Here is a 20,936-nt window from a genome sequence, read left to right on the forward strand (position 1 = left end):
TCCAGTGGAAGATAACTTCAAGGCAATAAGTCATACCTCCACCCCAAGAGGGAAAAGATATCTGTATATGTATAGCTAATTCACTTCATTGTACAGCAGAAACTAACACAACATTTAAAGCAACTATATCCCGCCCCCCCAAAAAAAAGTTTAGGTGAGTGGAATTGCCTTAGCCTTAAGGCTGTCTCCTTTAAACCCACAGTTCACGTTATCTAACAGGATGGAGCATGATGGAAAAAAATTCAAATAAGAGTCTTCTTTTTTAATGTGCTCAGGATAAGACTCATTTGAAAGTTGGAAAGCATCCTGGAAAAGAAAACCTGGGGCAAACCAAATAGAAATCTCTTGGCAGCTGTCTCTCTTCCCCAGCTGTATTCAGTTATTGAACAGCTGTCAAAGAAAGCAAAGCATTATTTGTCCATTTTGAACAATTTTGGAAAGCTGTTTTTAACCCCAGTAGTCTTTTTCTACAGCCTTCTAATCTCTGTAAAGATTTTAAAAGATCTGATAACCCACACTTGTATCAGGCCTGAAGTTACTACTTAAACATAAAGAGGCACCCAATAAGTGTTCATGTGAAATGAATCATAACCACTAGAGTTTTATTTCTTGCAAAATTTTGCACTATGGCACACCATTATATGTATAAATAGATGTTTTAGCTCGCAGTCAGCAACAGTATCTACTATTTGTTTCTCAACTGTATAATAAATAATGTAAGATAAAAGTCAGAGCTGTATGTATTCTTTGCATAACTACAGAGCTTGAAATGACTGTCAGGTCAATTTCTATTCTAAACATTTCATCTTATAGAGAGGCTGAGTCTCTGCAGTTTTTGAGCTTGTGATGATATGAAATGCAGTCAGCATAGTCTTTCTTTTGCATCTGAGGCACAAGCCATTCTGATTTTGGAGCATCCATTTTTTTTCTCTCTGTTTTTATTAAAGGGTTTAGATTTCTGACAGGGAAGGCTAGTGTTTGAATATATTGAAATTTGAGACTTAGAAAAACTTCAAAATGTTTGCATTTCAGTTCTTCTTTGTGGTTGAATGGTGGGCAAAAAAAAGTCTTTATTTCAGTCAAAGTTGTACCAAAGTGTAAGTTGGCTATTTGACTGTGACACTGGGTCATAGTTTTAGTGGGAAAAAAAAAAAAAAAAGTAAAACAAACCTCTTGGTGGCTTCTAAGATTCAAAGCTGATTCCCTCCAGGGAAATCTCATGAGCTACCTTATTGCTTACCTAAAGCATTTATTATTTTGAGTATTCTGAAGCGTAACGTAGGGTCTTCCCTGGCAGCTTAATGGTAAAGAATCCACCTGCCAAAGCAGGAGACACGAGTTCAATCCCTGGTCCAAGAAGATCCCACATGCCACAGGGCAACTAAGCCTGTGCCTTACTACTGAACCTGTGCTCCAGAGCCTGGGAGACACAACTACCAAAGCCCTCACACTCCAGAGCCTGTGCTCCACAACAAGAGAAGCCCCTGCAATGGGAAGCCCACAGCCCACAGCTAGAGAGTAGCCCCTGCTCGCCACAACTGGAGAAAACCCAGCACAGCAGTGAGGTCCCAGCACTGCCAAAACTAAAATAAGTAAATTTTAACAATTTTTAAAAAGAGTGGTATATCATCTGAATTACCTTTGTCCAGTAGCAAACTTGAATGTAGAAGGAAATTCTTTTATATGGTGGCCTTTTTGAGTCAGGCCACAAAATGATTAAATGTAAGATAACCAGTGTGCTTGTGACAGTGATGTGAATTTAAGTGCCAAGATCAACACACAATCTGCCCACATTCCATCACCATTAGATTCTCTTTTCAAATTTGTTTTGTAGAAACCATTTGAGAGCGATTAAAAGTCAGCTGAATTACCTAAACTCTTGTATGCCTTTCACTGATAATTTTCAACACATTCACTGCACAACATTACTCTATGTAGGTAGAACAAGGAGAAGACAATTTCCTCAGGGCATGATTGCCATATAGTTTTAAATGATCTATTTAATATAAAAGCTTAAGTAATTTTACCTGCTGTTTTTATCTCTTTAATTAAAAGGGCTCCAGATGGTGAAGAATGTTATAAAAGTATTTTTGTATATATTCTATGCCTTTCTTGGATTGAGGATTTTTTCACGTTTGTTGGTTTCCCCACTCCCACTCCACTTTTTAGAGTCTTCCCCATATGTGTTCAAAAATCCTTGGCCATGTCTTATTTTTTAATTGAGGGGAGATGTATTTTTTCTTTTGTGGCAAACACGTGCTTTCTACTGGAAGGAACAAGTGACAGAAAAGAGGGGCCAAGTTTCTGTGACTCAGTTAAGCGTTAGTAAACTCAGATCCAGCTGCTTGAAAGCCAGTATTTGAGAGACAAGTGCTGGTTGAAAGGAAAGGTTGCTTTATTCAGGAGCCTGGCGACCTGGGGAGAAGGCAGCCTCATCTCCAAAGGCCAACTCCCCCTTGTCAATCAGCAGGGAGAGTTTTTAAAGGGGAGTCAGTGCATAAGTGGAAGGAGGGGGCTACATGCAGAACAGCACTGTCAGTTCTGAGGATCATCGTGAAATTCGTCCTCTGTGGTCTGATCGGTGCCATCTTGATTGTTTTAAGTACAGTTAATCTTCAGTTCCAGGGTTGGTTTGTTCTCATTTCTTTGAGGCCACTTCTCAGAATTGCGGCACCTTATATCATGGCTAACTATTTGCTCATCATACAGTTAACCTCTTCCACCCGGTGGGGGTTTCAGTATCTATAAGACAGCTCACAGGATATGGCTCAGAATATTATCTATAGCCCTTGAGAAGGAACTAAAGATCCTTGACTTCGTTGAATGACGAAACTATTATTATTTTGCCCCATTTGACTGCTTTTCTTTGCTTCTGCATCTTTTCATTTCTCTGATTAAATTCATTCTTTTACTGAAGGTTTTCTACAGACAAGAGGCAGGTGGAGGACATTGGAGGTGGGTGGTCAGTCCTAGGAAGGCCCCTGGGATCTTGCTCGGGTTTAAGGAGCCATGCCATCCCCAGGCTTGACTATGGCAATGGACATGTGTCCTGTGCTTCCTGGGGTCTCTTCACCTTCCTTTTGAGGCTGGAAATCTCCCCTAGGTAGCTACCCACACACCCATCTCCTTGCTTGTTCTCTGAACAGCTTGATGAGCATTATACTGAAACAAGGGGTGGGGGATGGGCATCCCATTGGCGACTTTATGGTTTTTCTTCTCTTTTCTTCCTTCAGTTCCCTATGAGGCCACTTATGCCTCATAATCCATCAACAGGCCTCTGAATTTTTCCTCCTGTGGCAGTCAAATGTCACTGCTTTCCCAGGAACAGTGTGGGACTGCTTCATTGTTTGCTTTTAGCAAAAGAGACAGTACAAGCATGGTTTCCAAATAGGAAGGATCTCTGCACCCATGGGGTATGGGCCAGGGCACTGTGCTCCCACGGTAGTTGTGCGGAGATGCTTAGGAAGTTTCCAAGCGAAGGGAAGAGAATTAGAATATTAAGCACACTTTGAAGGATATAAAAGAAAAGGAATTAAGTGTATGCTAACAGAGGAAAGGGCTTCCCTGGTGGCTCAGACAGTAAAGCATCCACCTGCAGTGCAGGAGATGTGGGTTCGATCCCTAGGTAGGGAAGAACCCCCGGAGTAGGAAATGGCAGCCCACACCAGTATTCTTGCCTGGAGAATCCTACGGACAGAGGAGCTTGGTGGGCTACAGTCCATGGGGTTGCAAAGAGTCAGACACAACTAAGCAACTAACACTGAACAACAGAGGAAAACTAAGACTGCATACACTTCACAACTCCTAAAACATAACCAATAAAGTTGATATTTTCTGAACCACTTGAGAGGAACCAGTTTTAGCCCCTGTTAGGGCATTTAGCCCAAGATGCTTTTCCTCCAAGGTCTGAAGGGGACCATCGTGGTTGAACGGCTTTCCCTGCAGGAGGGTGGAGGTAACTGCAGTCTTTCTGTTCGATTTGCTGCCTGCAGATGTGCATCCAGGCTCGTGGCCCCTCTCTGTGTGGTGGTGGGATTTGGTCTTTGATCTGAGTAGCTGTTCTCATCCCAGAGGGGCCGAGCTGGAGCTCAGGTCCACCTGGAAGGAATCCCTGATCTCTCTTCTCTTCCGGCTTCATTCCGACTGAGAATTAAGATGGGGGAGCCTTGAGCTCCTGGTGTTCTCGTAACAGTGGATGTCATTATGTCACTTTCCTGCTAAGAAAGTTCCAGGTTCCCCATCACTGAGCTCATTCATCGTAACCCCTCTTGGCTTGCATGTGTGCTAAGTCACTTCAGTCGTGTCCAACTCTGTGTGACCCCCTGGACCATAGCCCACCAGGCTCCTCTGCCCATGGGATTCTCCAGGCAAGAATATGGAGTAGGTTGCCATGCCCGCCTCCAGGGGATCTTCCCAACCCAGGGGTCAAACCCAGATCTCTAACATCTTAGCACACAGCAGATAAATGTATATAAGTGAGTCCCACGCTTCGGTTTAGTGACGCGCTTACAGGGTCAATCCAGATCTTTTTAATGGCATCAGACTCGTCTGCTGCTGACCACAACGCCAGCTCCATGACTGTACAGGTTTGCTTTGCTCTGTGTCTGCAGACAGCCATGCAGCCTCGATCCGGATCTCAGTGGCCCCCTCTGTCCTCAGACCTCCCCATTTCAAAGGTGCCTTTCTTCCTACACATACCTTGCTTTGTCTGGAATGACCTGCCTTTCTCCTGCTTCCTTGAACTTAAAAGTGCTTTCCCCAACCCCCGCACGACTGTCAGCATGTGTCATCTTTCATCAGCTTCCCCCAGAAGGTATCTGCTTAGACAGCTCTCCTGTTAGACACTGAGGCTCCCAAATGTCACTTGACTCTTTCCTCCCTGTGTCACCCGGACCTGCTTCAGGACTCCTGGTGAGCTGAACGACATTTTTTTTTAACCTTGTGTCAGAGAATGCATCAGTCTGTCTGTGGAATAAATTCATAAAAGGAGACTTGCTTGTCAAAGCACGTGTGCATTCGTGACTTTGATGTATGCTGCCAAATTGCCCTCCAGAGGGGTTGTGCTGACGTGTGTTCCCACCAGGAGGGAATGTTGAGTGCCCACTTTGACACAGTTATGCCAACACAGTGTACCATCAAGCTTTTCAATTTTTGCCTATCAGATGAGTGAAACATGGTGTCTCACAGATATAGCCTTCTTTGTAATTCTGCTTAAACGTTCGCACTTGTTGGGGATTAGAGAAGAAAGTGATGGTGTCTTAAGAGGTAAGAAGATCCCTTTGGATGGAGGGGTCCATCCTGCCTCAGTCCCTATGTCAGCATCTAGAAAACTGGTCCTAAATGCTAGAATGGCTTCCTAGATGTCAAGAGCCAAATGCACTGGGTCCCCTAAAAAGAATTTTCTCATCGGAAGAGTAGGGCCGTAAGAGGCTCTTTACTTAGCAAATACTAACTTGGCAGTTTGGACAAACACCAAAGCATGTCCTTCCAACACATGGAGAGTAAATGGTTTGGTGAGGAAGGCAGCCACACTCTGGGGTGATGTCTGCACATTCCCAGAAGCAATCCAGACAGTCTAAACAGAAAATACAGCTTCTCAATAAACCCAGGAATGCCTGTCATTCCAAACCCAGAAATTATACATAAGGGTACTCGTAGCATTATTTATAGTAATGCAAAGCTGGAAACAACCTACAATTCCAGAATAAAGGATACTTAGATGACATAGCCGTAAGATGGAATGTTACATAATCTTTAACACACATTTTTAGTGACAAGGGAAAATCTGTATATGCTAAATTTAAGTTAGAATGTAAAAATGTATATGTAAAATATAACCTTTTACTATGCAATGAAAAATGGCAATAAATCAAAAGCAAAAAAAAAGAAAAGAAAAAACCTCTCAGAGGAAGTATGCCAGAATGTTAGATTTAGTTGTCTCTGGGAGATGGGGTTGTTTGTGGGATTTTTTTTTTTCTTTCTGCTATATTTTTCTGTATTAATTTCCTACCTTATACTGGCGGTCAGGGGAGAAATAAGCAAAAATCTCAGTTCCTTCCAGCCCCTCCTTATCTTCAATGAAAAGGACATCAGGCTGTCTTAAGGCCTGAGCTTGGGACTGAGGGGACATCAGGGTGGTCCCAGAGGAACAGAGAGGGGTTGCCAATGTGATCAGGGTCTCAGCAAGCTTGGTATGTTAGAGAATAGTAAACTCTTTGAGAAGAGTGTTACTGAGACCTTTGTGAATAAATCCATATTTGCAAAGGCACTAAGTGTTTTAGAGTTATGGGATGATAGGTGATTTCTCCAGGACCCTGTCACAAGCACCCTCCATGGTAGAGAAATTCAGCCACAGAGAAGGAAGCCCAGCCTTATCTTGTGAGGATGAGGATGGTGAGAGTGATGATGGTGATGGTGAGGGTGATGAAGATAGTGATATGATGATGTTGGTGATGGTGACAAGGATGGCAGTAGTACCACGTGACACACAGGGAAGGCTAGCTACACACCAGGCACAACTCTAGATGTTCTGCACTTAATATATCACATAATTCACACACCAACTATATGGTGTGTTAAATGTTATTACTGCTCCCAATTTTTAATATGGAAAACCCAAGAGAGAGATTGGACAACTGAATCCAGTCATGCAGCTCGTAAGTGGCAGAGCTGCATAGCACCGAAGTAGAACCCAGCCTGCCTTCCTTTATCAGATGGATCTCAGGTCTAAACAGATCAGGGGACAAGAAACTTTGGGAGGTGATGCCAACTTCTCTATTCATATGCATTGTGGTGGTGATTACATGAGTGTGCACATTTGTAACAGTTCATCCAACTGTACACTTAGGATGGGTGGACTTGATTGCATCTAAATGAAACCTCGATCAGGTTAGTTGTTTAAGAAGGCCTGGAGGTACCCTCTTTCCCTAATTCCAACTGGTATCTGAGAATTTACTGCTGCGATATGAGGACAGGCTAGGCTCATCCACAGCGTACCTCCCGACTCAAGAAGAGGAGAGTGAGATGGCCGAGGTGGAGCTGGTTCAGCCCCTTTCCTGCTGCTGGCCTGGTAGGCTCTGGGCCTTGGGGGCAATCCAGAGAGGGGGACGGGGATCAGGGCGCCACATCACCCTGACCTTTCCCCCAGGCACAGCGGGAAGGTGGGCCATGTGGGGGTCATGCTCCCCCTCTGTAGAGCTGAGATGAAATGCCTTGGTCTGCCACCAGGGTTGGGGGATGGGGTGGAGTCCCTTGAACTCTTTTCCCGGAAATCACATGATACTAACAGGGACCTCCCTGCCACGTTCAGCCTGTGGTGTCGGGTAGCCGGCCAGACAGACCCAGTAACTGTCTTCCTTCTACAGAGAACGTGGTTCATGCCCCAAATTATGCTGTTCTACACATTGCTGGCCTTAAAAAGACTCGCAAATAGGCAATGTTACAAAAGTTCACATCTGCGAGTACGCAAGTCTGCTGTTTTTAACAATGAGTGTTCGGTTAATCAGCTAAATTAAAGAATTCTCAAACATGCCAAATGGGTTTTTCTTCTCTCTCTCACTCTTTTTTTTTTGCCAATAATGACAAGATCTCAGTGAAGATGATGATGTGCTCTCAGGCCTGTGTTTTTATACCATTGTATGTGGCCTCCTGTTTGAAGTCCTTTCCAATGACAGGGTGGTGGTTTATCCTACCCAAGACCGTATGATCAGACTCGGCATGTCACCCCTGTGCATCATCGACTTTTGGCAGTGGAGTTGGCGTCTCTGGTTCTGATCAGGGAAGTGTATTGTCAACAGGAAATATCTGTCAGTGAGACAGAGGCAACTTCAGGCAAGATCGTAGGAGGAGAGGCCAGATCTCTGCGGGTCCTTGTGTTGAGTCCTGTAGGTCAAGGACAAGGCAGAGGCAGTTCCTACTTGCTCGGAGTGTGGACTCCATGAAGCTCTGCTCAGTTCTGGCAGGAAATGAACTCCTCTCCTTCAGGAACAGAGGAGACTTGCCCTCCTGAGATCACACATGCCTGCAAATCCATAAATCATTGTTTTTTCATTTTTTTTCCCAAATTCAGGATGGCACTGTGCAGAGTGAATGGAGTTACCCATCCGGCAGGGCTATCCTCTTCTTTACCTGTGGAATGTGTATTTATGGCTTTTAATTTTTCTTTTAGTTTGGACGCACTTAATCATAAAAGATTTGGAAATATGCAAAAGCACGAAAATTAAAATCTACATGCACCCAGGTCTCCTGTGTTTTTAAAATGGTCAGTTCCTCTTTTATAGTAAAGTTGGCTTGTGAAAGTATCTGACTGGTATAGAGGCAACCTACTGTTTTGTTTTTAACTTTTTATTTTATATTGGAGTTTGGCCAATTAACAATGTGATAGTTTCAGGTGTACAGCAGAGAAACTCAGCCATACATATACATGTATCCATTCTCCCTTAAACTCCCCTCCCATCCAGGCTGCCACATAACATTGAGCAGAGTTCCATGTGCTATACAGTACGTCCTTATTGGTTATCCATTTAAAATTTAGGAGTGTGTACATGTCCATCCCAAACTCCCTGACTATCCCTTCCTTCTTCATCCTTTCCCTCCGCCCACCTATGCTTTAGATACTGTCTCCAAATTCTTACTGGGCTGGGTCTTTAGGAGGGAAACTAAGTATTAATTTTTGACTCTCATAGCCCCAGTTAGAGTTGCGAGGAGAGAAGTTACAGAGGGGAAAATGTTAGGTTGGGAAAAGGAAAGATTTTCTAATATACAAAGCTGTTGGTCTATGGAATAGGCTGTGCCTGGGGCAAGGGGTCCAGGGGCCTTTCAGCCACTGGTGGTGGAATTCTCCCAAGGCTGCTATGTCTCCCAGATTCCCCTTCTCCAGCTGCTGATTCCTGGAACAGAGAGAAGTTCCATGGCCGCCAAGCAGCTCGTGCTGTTCCAAGTAAGATTTCCAGATGTGTTTCCATGGCGGAGGAAACGCGTTCTCATCAAGGGCTATTTGATTCCAGGACTCTCTGGAGCTGGTTCCCCAGCCCCATGCTCTGTGGCTGGCATCCAGGGAGGTACAGAGCTCCCGCCAGAATGAACTCAGCACTCTGCTTACTTCATCAAGAACGTCTTGCTCAAAAAGCAAGAAGTGCTGAACTCAGTAGTTGGTTGATGTTCTGGTGCCAGATTTTTTTTTTTTTTTAAGTCACAGTTCAATTTGCAGAGAGCACTTCTGTGGCTCTCCAAGTGGCCCAGCCCTCCAGGTGTGGGGAGATACGTGAGGGGCTCACAGCAGGTGGTGCTCCAGGGCACCCTGCTATCTCCAGCCTCGCCTCAATGGTTCCAGCCAGAGCCACCTCCAAGCTCCTTCAGCTTCAGTCTATTTCCAGGAAGGGGTTCCAAGGCCAAGTAGTGTTGGAAACCTCCCTGCATAAGTGGAGTCTTTATTTCCCATAACTCAGCAGCAACGTGGCACGGGGGCTGGGAGTGAGGATGACAGGTCAGTAGGAGTGTCATCTCCGTGCCTAACCTTACTTCTTTGGAACCTGAACATTCTTCCCTGTTGTTCTTTCCAGAGCACTGTTATATGCAGGGGACTCTTTAGCTCATTTTTTGGTGACCTTCTGATGTGGTCAGATTTGAAAGGCAGTGCCTGGGACTTGGATGGCAGGCAACTTTGGGAAAATAGAGCGTGTACCAGGGTCTTCCCTGGCGGTTCAGTGGTCAAGACTTTGACTTCTAGTGCCGGGGGTACAGGTTCGATCCCAGGTCAGTGAGCTAAGATCCTACATGTCTTGCGGCCAAAAGATCAGAACATAAAAAACCAGAAGCAATATTGTAGCAAATTCAATAGAGTTTTAAAATATCAAAGCTATTTTGAAAACAGAGAGAGAGAAGGTGCTCTAGACCCAGCAGATATGAGCTGAAATTTCAGTCTAAGCCCCCAAATCAGCATTTTAGAGCTTGTTTAAGGGGAGTCTCAGGATGACTGGTGATCATCCTGCCTTACTGACTGTTCATTTTTAATGACAAGAGGGAGATGGCATCTGTTTAAAGGAGGAAAGAAAAGCATTTGCACAGAGAAGGTCACTTCACACAGACTGGAGCCTTCAAATGCCATTTCCCACTTTTGCAGCAAATGGGTCAAAAGTAATGGAAAGGGAATCTGGGTTTAATTTTTTTCCATCTCCTCCCTCCACTCTTTTCTTTTTCTAAGATTAATTTAATTTATTTATTTATGGCTGTGCTGGATCTTCCTTGCTGTTCACAGGCCTTTTGAAAACCACTTGCAGCAAGCAGGGGCTACTCTCCAGCTGCAGTGCGTGGTCTTCTCATTGCAGTGGCTTCTCTAATCGTGGAGCACGATTTCCAAGCACTCTCAGGCTTCAGTAGTTGCAGCACCCCAGCTTAGTTGTCCCACAGCAGGTGGGATCTTCTCAGACCAGGGATAGAATCCATGTCCCCTGCACCCTCCATTGGCAGGTGGATTCTTTTTTATTATTTTATTTTTTATTTTTAAAATTTATTTATTTTAATTGGAGGCTAATTACTTTACAATATTGTATTGGTTTTGCCAGACATTAACATGAATCAGCCATGGGTGTACATGTGTTCCCCATCCTGAACCCCCCTCCCACCTCCCTCCCCATCCCATCCTTCTGGGTCAATCTCAGTGCACTTATCCACTGAGCCACCAGGAAAGCCCCCTCCCTCCATTCTAACTGATTGAAACATTAAATGTGAATGGAAATTTTTGAAATGATATGTTGATATTATACCTGTGTTGGCAGAAACCTTGTCCCACACAGTGCTTATAAACATACAAAAGCCTGCTCAGTCTTCAAATAGGAGTGCTTAGACTTGGAATTTAAAATTGGTGGCCCATTTTTGAAAAGGAAGCCAAGGGTTGTCAATATGTATTGCCTGGGGGACCGAGAAGGACCACGTGGGCTGTAACTGCAGACAAAGCGGGTGATGCTCGGGACACTCTCCATCCTGTATCCCTCGGGTTCCCTCTGCCCAGTGCTCCCTGGGCTCTGTTCCTCCTGGGTCTTCTCCCTTCCTGTGCCGCCGCCCCCCCCCCCCGCAACCCACCCACCCTCTTTCCCAGTGGCTAAGTTCCATTCTGCCATAGAGCCACTTTCCAACTCTGGGAGGTGGAGAGACAGAGAGAAGATTTCTGGAGGCTAGAGGCTGAAACCCAAAAGCTCTTTCTCTAAGAAGAACCTTTCATTTTAAAGACAGGCCAGGGACTTCCCTGGTGGTTAAGACTCTGTGCTTCCAGTGCAGGGGCTGTGGGTTCAACTCCTGGTCAGGGAACTAGATCCTACATGCTTATAGTCAAATAAATAAATAAAGCAAAATAAGTTAAATTAAAAAAAAAAAAAAACAGGCCAGGTGGAGAGTGCTTTTAGATAGCTTTTAGTATAGGGTTGTAGCCGAGAGGGGGCTGGGGGAGCCAGCTGCTGCTCCCTTACAGAGCCAGCCAGGGCCAATCACAGGCTACAGTCCAGTCCAGCTTGCCTCTCGCCTCTTCCATTTTCAGGATGGCTCAGATGTTAAAGAATCTGCCTACAATGAGGGTGACCCAAGTTTGATCCCTGGGTCAGGAAAATCTCCTGGAGAAGAGCATGGCAACCCGCTCCAGTATGCTTGCCTGGAGAATTCCACGAACAGAGGAGCCTGACAGGCTATAGTCTGTGAGGTCACAAAGAGTCAGACATGACTGAGCAACTAACACTTTCACTTTCACTTTCAAGGTCACATTTGCCTTTAAGGGGACATGACCTGCGCTGGATCCTGAGATTATTACCAAGATCAAATAATAGAACCCATGTGATAGTTCTTTGGAAGCTTTAATACCCCATGCATATATACGGTTTTTAAAAAAATCATATTTAAGGTTCTGTTTGCCACCCATTTCCTCCCTCACCAAACTCACTCCCTAGATCCATACCCACCCTCATACAATCGTGGCAGGAGAAAGTGGAAGCAGGTCATTCTCTTACATATTTGGTCATTCAAGGCTAGAAAGAAAAATGTAACTAACAAATGTAATTGGCTGATAAAGCTCAGCTTTCTCTTATGGCTAGAATGGTTGGCCCTAGATCCCAAAGGCACCTTGTTTCTAGTGCTTAAGAATAAACCCCAGGGATTTTCCTGGTGGTCCAGTGGCTAAGAGTCCATGCTCCTAATGCAGGGGGCCTGGGTTCAGTCCCTGGTCAGGGAAGTAGATCCAATGTGCTACAACTAAGACCCGGTGCAGCCAAAAAAAAAGCATAAATCTCTGAGAACTATCAAAGTTAGAGATCAGAATTTGGAAATTAAACATACCTTTTACGCTCTTCTTTGCTCCAGACTGAGGGTTTACTCTATCATTAAGCAAAAATAATGTAATGATTACTAAACACTTTCTATCAGAGAAGGCAATGGCGCCCCACTCCAGTACTCTTGCCTGGAAAATCCCATGGATGGAGGAGCCTGGTAGGCTGCAGTCCATGAGGTCGCTAAGAGTCAGACACGACTGAGCGACTTCACTTTCACTTTACACTTTCATGCATTGGAAAAGGAAATGGCAACCCACTCCAGTGTTCTTGCCTGGAGAGTCCCAGGGACGGGGGAGCCTGGTAGGAGGCCGTCTATGGGGTTGCACAGAGTCGGACACAACTGAAGCGACTTAGCAGAGGCAGTAGCAAACACTTTCTATATTAAAATGTTAGTATTTTCCCATGGTTTTCATTAATCAAAGCAAGAAAATGCAAATTTCCTTCAGGTCCTGAAACAAACATTTAGAAGTTAGATTCTTCACTTCCAAAGAGTTTTTTTCTTTGTAGATTTAAATTCACATGCTATATGTATGGAATCTAGGAAAATGGTACTGATGAATCTATTTGCAGGGCAGGAATAGAGACACAGATGTAAAGAAAGGCCTTGTGGACGGTGGGGGCGGAGGGCAGGAGGGGAAGGACAGGGTGGGACGAACTGGGAGAATAGCACTTAAATATATACGCTACTATGTGTAAAATAGATAGCCAGTGGGCAGCTGCTCTATAGCACAGGGCGCCCAGCTCAGTGCTCTCTGATGACCCAGAGGTAGTCCAAGACGATGGGGATAGTCCAGGAGGGAGGAGACATATGTATACATATAGCTGATTCCTGTTGTTGTACAGGAGAAACTAACACAACATTGTAAAGCAATTATATTCCAATTTAAAAAAAATTTTTTAAGTAAAATAGGAAATTCCACATTAAAAAATTTGCATGCTATAAAGTATTTCACTGTAAAGCAATATTGGGGCTTGTTTTAGGTGATTTTTAAAAATGTGAGTTATAGAGAGTTCCTTGAATATCAGTTATTTCAGTAAATATGTACATTGGAAAATAAGATAATTTGGTTTCTGGTTACCTCTAGTATGTATTATATTCATGTTTAAGTTTTCTGCATTCATTAATTTATTATTCACAAATTACATGGTAATAAGGAATGAGCAAGAAAGCAGAACGTGCAAAGTTTAAAGTAGGACCACGTTTACACCAAGAAATAGCTATTTGTGTTAAGACTGTATTTGTTTTATTTAAAGTTTAAAAACTAGGACAGCTATTTATGGAAATATTGATTGAAATAGGCTTTGTCGAAGTAATGTGTCTAAGCTGTTCCATATCTTTAAAAACTAACTTTCTGCTTTTAAAAACTAAACGTTAGCAGATGTTTGCCTATTTACAAGACTTTCTCTTCAAACATTTATTAACTTTCACAATGAGGTAACAGTTTTGCTTTCTGCCTAATTACAGTACACACCCTTCCTAAGAAAACCCTCTATGTGTACTTGGATTGTATACTTGGACATGGAGTAGAACATATTTCACTTCAGTTGTGTGCATAGCAGCCACTGAGTTTGAAAGATGAAAGCATGAATATGGACAGCTTGAAAATAATAAGAATTAAAAGTCTTGGGACTTCCCTGGTGGTCCAGTGGCTAAGCCTCTGTGCTTCCACTGCAGGGGGCGTGGGTTTGATCCCTCGTTGGGGAACCAAGATCACACATGCCAAAGGTGCAACCAAAAAAAAAAAAAAATGGTAAAAGTCTTCATTTTCCCACATTGCCTCCCTGTTCCCAAATAAGCACTAAATATTCAACTAGCTGATTGATTGGAAAGGAAACATCACAATGCTAGAAGAACATATTTACATTTTTGTGATGGTCAATGTGATTGTTTTGGAGTCTTCCTCAGGTTCCTTCCTATTTTAGGATAAAATCATAACTGTTTAATCCTGTGTGTGGCTCGTTAGCTCAAGCTTTTTAAAACCCCATGGATGTTCCATGAGGGTCATGGGTTCAGTCCCCATATGGCCCATGGATATGGTATCCAACTGCTCCAGGCAAGTGAGGGGGAAGTTATAAGATTTGTGTCGACTCACAGCTTCCTGAAAAACAAGTCAGCATTTGGCCCACTGAGGATGTGTGGGTGGTGTCATCCGTGCCTGGGTTAGCACATGGGAGCATGAAATAAGATCACTCAACAAAGATCATCTCACAGTACATTGGATCTAAGCATGCATCTGCACTCACAAAATGTCATAATCCGGAGCCCTGGAAGGGATCAGCAGGTCTTGCCAGAATCACTGTGGGCTGATGGAAAGCCTTGTTCTAGGAAGTGATCACTGTGGTGGGTGTTTGCTAAATTTAGTTCTGATAAGAAAGAACGTAGATGTGACCTAATTGAGCAGAAAAACGAGAATCCAGAAGTAATTGCTGGTTCTTTGTGTGAAGATTATTGTGTCCAGGATACAGTTTTCTGCCACTGTCCTCATTTCTATTTTTTGGGTCAACCTTAAGAATCTTCACCCTAAATGGATGATCATGACCATCAATTTCAAAAGAACATCTCATCCTAAAAAAGGTAAGCACATGACTAAATTTGCTGATATCAACGACAAAATGATTTAAACATCTTTCCTTTGCACAATTATAATACTTGAATGTGACTTTTTCAAAGGAGAACCAAAAGATACATTACCTGTCCTAGCCTCAGTGAAAGACCTGAACTTAAATCCATAACTTAAAATCTTTTTGCATCAACTGATTTGGATAAATGTGCTTCTGAGTGTGAAGACAGGGTGGACTTGGGAAGAAATATACAGTCAAGTTGTACCCAAATGTGAAAACTGTGATGTGTTGATTGTAATAAGCAAGAACTGCTTGGGTGGGTCCTTTGTAGGTCAGTATCCAATGCTCTCAAACCCTGCCCTCATAATATTTTGACATCTGTTCAACTTGGAGCCTCTGCCCAGGTCTCTCTCCTCACCTGTGTTGAGAAGGCGGGGTCAGGAAAGTTTACCCTTCCTCCTGTTTCTGTCGCACCATTATGCACCCCACAAAGGCACCAGAAAGCCATTCTCTGTGGTCTTGGGACTGGATTCAATAGGAATCCCTCCATTAATTCCTCCACCAATAGTCTTCCTCTGTTTTGGTCCATTTTGCCTATTTTTAAAAAATGAATTGCTTCACTCTCCTGCTCAGAAATCTTCAGTGACCCTCTGCTATCAAGAGTCTGCAATTTCTCACTCACTTCCCGATACACCAAGTCCCTTTATGACTGTCACAGAATCTGAAAGGTAACTTAGAGGTTCATCAGGCCTGATCAGAGTGCTCCATTGTGCCTGCCTGATGAGCCATTTCTTCTCACTTCTTAAATATTTTCTGTGCTATGGAACATACTATTTATCCTTGCAGCCAGCACTTTTAGAAAGTTCTTCATCACAAGTGTAATCCTAACTAATTCTGCACCAATTCTCTGGTCGTGGCTTATCCTCAGCCAGGAAAACCTGGAACCACCCACTGTTTTAAAATATAGATCATATATATATATTTGGCTGTGTTGGGTCTTTGTTGCTGTGCTCGGGGTTTCTCAGCAAGTGGGGGCTACTCTAGTTGCGCTGCCCGGGCTTCTCATTGCGGTGGCGTCTCTTGTTGTGGAACTCGGACACTAGGCGAGTGGGCTCAGCAGTTGTGGCACACGGGCTTCGTTGCTTGACAGCATGTGGGATCTTCCAGAGGAGAGGTGGAACCTGTGTCCACTGTATTGGCAGGTGGATTCCCAATCCCTGGACCACCAGGGAACTCCTGGATTGTATTATTATTCAGGTATGGGGAGGTCAACAGACCAGGAGATGACTACCATGGAAGAGATCATTTGTTATGCTCATTTTTCCCAAGAGGAAGGGGTACATCACTCCACAGGGGGACACACAGGGAAGCACCAGGGCCAGCCAGGAGGCAAAGGCCCTGAGAGGAGAACATAGACAAAAGCCTTTATTGTGGATTTCTTCTAAAAGAATGAGTGGAGCAGGGTAAGCAGGCCAGGCAGGGTTAGGACTGGCTAGTTGAATAATTTCAGCAGGCTCTGGAGCATGGGGGCTGTGTGCAGTTGTCTGATATCTGGCCCTGGGAAGATTAGAGCAAGTGGATAGCAACCTGGGGCTGGAATTCGAGCTCCATAAAGGAGATGGTTGGGGTGTGGGCTCTGGATGGGTTAGCTTGCAGCTGAAGGCAGGCTCACAGGTGAGCCCTCCAAGTTTATAATTTACCATCTCGTGGAATCAACTAGCCTTAGGAAATGCAGTCCCTCCTGGGTCAGAAAAGACCCAAGAGATCAAAGTGGCAAAATACAAAATAAACAGACACAATTTTTAAAATTAATTATTTATTTTAATTTTTATTAATTTTTGTGCTGGGTCTTTGTTGCATGCACAGCCTTTCTCTAGCTGCAGTGCCAGGGCTTAATTGTCTCGAGGTATGTGGGCTGTTAGTTCCCTGATCAGGGATCAAACCCTCATCTCCTGCATTGGAAGGTAGATTCTTAACTGCTGAACCACCAGGAAAGTCCCTAAAAAGACATGATTAATACACCTGTCCACTCTGATGATCCCATCTCAGGTACAAACAAGCTACATAACATGAATGAAAGCCTCCAGCTCCTCATGGGTACAGTGAAGGGGTCAAGATTATAGCACAGCCAAGAGCTCACTCTGTCTTCTTTGTAGGGGTGAAGCCTCTAACGCTTCCTACTACTTCTCCCCATCCCCAGGTTCCCAGGGGACATTTTACTCACAGGCACTCTCTCCCTCCGTGATAATGTGCAGGGAAAACCATTTGCCCTGGGCCACCCTGGAACTTCATTTTAATCTCTTTCGCATGTGGACTTTTCTGCCTACCTTTGTGTCCTGAATTCTTTGAGCCAACAGGCTGTCTTTGGGGCACTCTTTGAACTTTTGAGCTCTGGTTGTTGTTGTTTAGTCGACAAGTCATGTCTGACTTCTTTTGCAATCCCGTGGACTGTAGCCCGCCAGACTCCTCTGTCCATGGTATTTCCCAGGCAAGAATACTGGATTGGGTTGCCATTTCCTTTTCCAGGGGATCTTCCCGACCAGGGGACAAACCCACAACTCCTGCACTGGCAGAGGGATTCCTTACATCTGAGCCACCAGGGAAGCCCCACTTTGAGTTTGGAGCCTGAGCTGAATGATTATTCTCTGTACACGCTATACCTGTGTTCCATTGAACAGGTGACATTTAATAATGCCTTTGTGAAGTGAAAGTGTTAGTCGCTCAGTTGTATCTGACTCTTTGTGCCCTGGACTATAGCCCACCAGGCTCCTCTGACCATGGAATTTTCCAGGCAAGAATACTGGACTAGGTTGCCCTGCTCTTCTGAAGGGAGAACTAAAAATAGCCTGGATTTCCAAGTATAAGACAAAACGTGGCAGACCTTCTGTACTACAACCTGGAAAAATAAATCTCCATCTTATGTTGCAGAATTAACTAAGTTGGCAGTGAAGAGAAGCGTGGAACTCATTTTCAAGGCAGGAGCAGAAAATAAAATCCCTTTATTGACGTTGATGCCAATACACGAGCTATAAAAGTTAGAAGGCAAAATATTAATCCATTTGGCACAAATGAAGAACCAATTCTATAAATGTAAATGATGTGGAAAAATATTATATGCTGACCATCACTGTGGAAAAACATCACAAGGACCACCTCTTCTCTTGTTCAGAAGAGTCCAATTTTTTTCCCCCTTCAGATCAAGCAGGAACGTTAAATTGTGTTGTGAAAACTTTTAAATTTCTTAGAAAACGCCTGTAAATTGGATTCCATAAATATTTGTGTTAATTAGAACATTATAAGGTTTTATAATATGTAGGCGTGAGCATAGTTTACAGTGCTGTCTCATTAAATGAGCATTTACTCAAACAGATGTAACCAGCAGAAATGGTGTTTCACTAAACAAATGTACATTTTCAAATGTTAAATGGATAGCAGCTAATTAACAGAATTTTCATTGCACTCCTCAGTTTTTGCTTATGATCAAATAAATAGGACTTTTCAGCTCTTAAAGTTTAAAAGGAAGCTTAAATGATCAGTCCTTTGAAAATAAATACATGCATGCTGTGCTAAGTCACTCGATCATGTCTCTTTGCACCCCATGGACAGAGGAGCCTGGCAGGCTACAGTCCATTCTCTAGGCAAGACTACTAGAGTAGGGTGCCATGCCCTCCTCCAGGGGATCTTCCTGACCCAGGGATACACACTGCATCATAATGCTTGGAGGGCAAACCCCTCAGATTCTGCTTCCCCCTCTTATCCTGCAAGGAAGGCTGTGCCCGTGTAGAACATACTGGAATAACCCTGGAAATTTAATGCAGCAGAGTGGTAAGTAGGTGGGAGTAGGTGTAGAGGTGTGGGGATGATTAGGATTTGCCAAGAGAAAAGGGAAACCTTGGTCCTTCCTGATAGAGGGTTATTTTAGAACTTAAAAATGTGCTGGTTAAAAAGAACCTTCCTAAGCCAAAAGGCACTACCCAAAGCCTGGAACTGTCTTGTCTCGGTTGTTTTTTCTCTAACTCTCCCGCCCCTACTCCCAGGATCCTCGCCTCAGTACTTTCATAGTTCCTGGACCTCCCTGGATTCCTGAGTGGCTGTCAAGAACTGTAAAAGGGGAACTCCCTGGTGGTTCATGGTTAAAACTGTGCTTCCATTGTAGGGGGCACAAGTTCGATCCCTGGTCAGGGGAACTAAGATCCTGCATGCCCTGCAGTCAAAGAAATAAATAAATAAAGTATAATTGATACCTACAGTATTTTTTAAAAAAAAATTGTAAAGGGACTGAGAGTCTGCCCTCCTTGTCAGCTAGTAAGCTGGTCAGCTGTGGTTTTATAGATGCTGGTAGAAGACACAGGGTTTCCCAGGTGGCACTGATGGTAAAGAACCTGCCTACCAGTGCAGGAGACGTAAGAGATGCAGGTTTGATCCCTGAGTTGGCACGATCCCCTGGAGGAGGACATGACAATCCACTCCAGTATTTTTGCCTGGAGAATCCCACGGACAGGAGCCTGGCTGGCTGCAGTCCATAGCACTGCAAAGAGTTGGACAAGTCTAAAGTGAGTTAACATGCACACACACAAAAACCACAACATTTTGGAATCAAAGACACAGCAGTAGCGTTGCCAGATGACCAGCAGTCTCATCCTTATGCTTTTCCTAGAGGGCAACTCAGAGAGGGCCCAATGATATGTGTACATGAGGTGGGTTACGTTACAGGAGAGAAGCCTGTGCTAAGTTGCTTCAGTTGTGTCTGCAGCATATTTGTGCCATATTTTACATTCCACATATAAATGATATCATATGGTATTTCTCTTCTCACTTAGTATGAGAATCTCCAGGTACATCCTTGTTGCTGTAAATGGCATTATTTTGTTCTTTTTTATGGCTGAGTAGTATTCCATTGTATATGCATCTTATCCATTCATCTGTCTATGGACATTTGGGTTGTTCCCATGTTTTGGCTACTGTGAATAGTGCTGCTATGAACATAAGGGTACGTGTATCTTTTTCAGATTATAGTTTTGTCTGAGAATTTGCCCAGGAGTGGGATTGCTGAATCATATGGTAATTCTATTTTTAGTTTTCTGAACAACCTCCATACTGTTCTCCGTAGTGGCTGCACCAACTTACATTCCCACCAAGAGTGTAGGAGGACTCCCTTTTCTCCACACCATCTCCACCATTTAAATAAACATCCTTGAAGAGACAGTCCACAACCACTGGTAGTCAGTGCCTGGCTCATGAAATGTGCAGAAATGCGGGAGCCCACGAGAATTCACGTTCAGCAGAACATTAACAGCGACTTCTGCCACCCCTCCAGCTCTCTATGTCCTTGGGAATTGTCAGTGATGGGTGTGAAGGAGAAAGGGTATCTTCCACAAACCACAGTCAGCCGCAGTCAGCTCCTTGCATGAACCTTTTTAGGAAGGCATTCATAAACTTCCTGAAAACCTTTGACGATCCTTGTTTCAGAGTCAGATGTTGGGAAAGAGGAAGCTCATTAAACCCTCACCATGTGCTGTGCTGCGTGCCAGGCCCTTACACTTACCATCTCATGGCAGCTGTCAGAGACAGTTATGGGGGGATCACCTGCATTTTTTACAGATGGGAAAACTCCAGTTAAGAGCACAGAGCAGTAAGTGGAGAGAAGAGAGACAAATCCAGGTGGTCAGAGCCCCAAGCCCTGTGCTCTGCAAAACGCACTGCAAAACATCTTTCCTTTTTCATTTTTCTTCCATTGAGGGGCTTTTGGAGGAGGAAGAGGTGTGAGGGGTGGCTTTGAGATTTTGTTTGACCAGGTAAAGTTAGAGGAACACTGGCAAGGGGGCAAAATCAGGAATGATCTTGTGCCCACAGACACCTTACATACATCATCCCCTTTCTTCTCCTATGAATCCTACAATGTTTTCAAGGCAGTTGGAACCCCTGTTATATGGATGAAGAAATGGAGACTCATGAGGGCTAAAGTCTTGCCAGCTCCTTCCTTTCCTGAACTCCCTCATGCTGATTAGCTATGGTACTTTGGAATGCCATGCCTCCAATTTTCCCCTTCTCAGAGCACAGTCT

The 20,936-nt window shown here is 44.0% G+C and overlaps 1 protein-coding gene across 1 annotated transcript in view; it reads left to right on the forward strand.

The window, feature by feature from the left end:
- Nucleotides 1-20,936, forward strand: part of FAM171A1 (family with sequence similarity 171 member A1) — a 125,900-nt gene that overhangs the window by 37,920 nt on the left and 67,044 nt on the right. The gene's annotated exons all lie outside the window — the stretch shown is intronic.

Source organism: Oryx dammah, unplaced genomic scaffold, assembly GCF_014754425.2.
Source record: "Oryx dammah isolate SB20612 unplaced genomic scaffold, SCBI_Odam_1.1 HiC_scaffold_10, whole genome shotgun sequence".
Lineage (NCBI taxonomy): Eukaryota > Metazoa > Chordata > Mammalia > Artiodactyla > Bovidae > Oryx > Oryx dammah.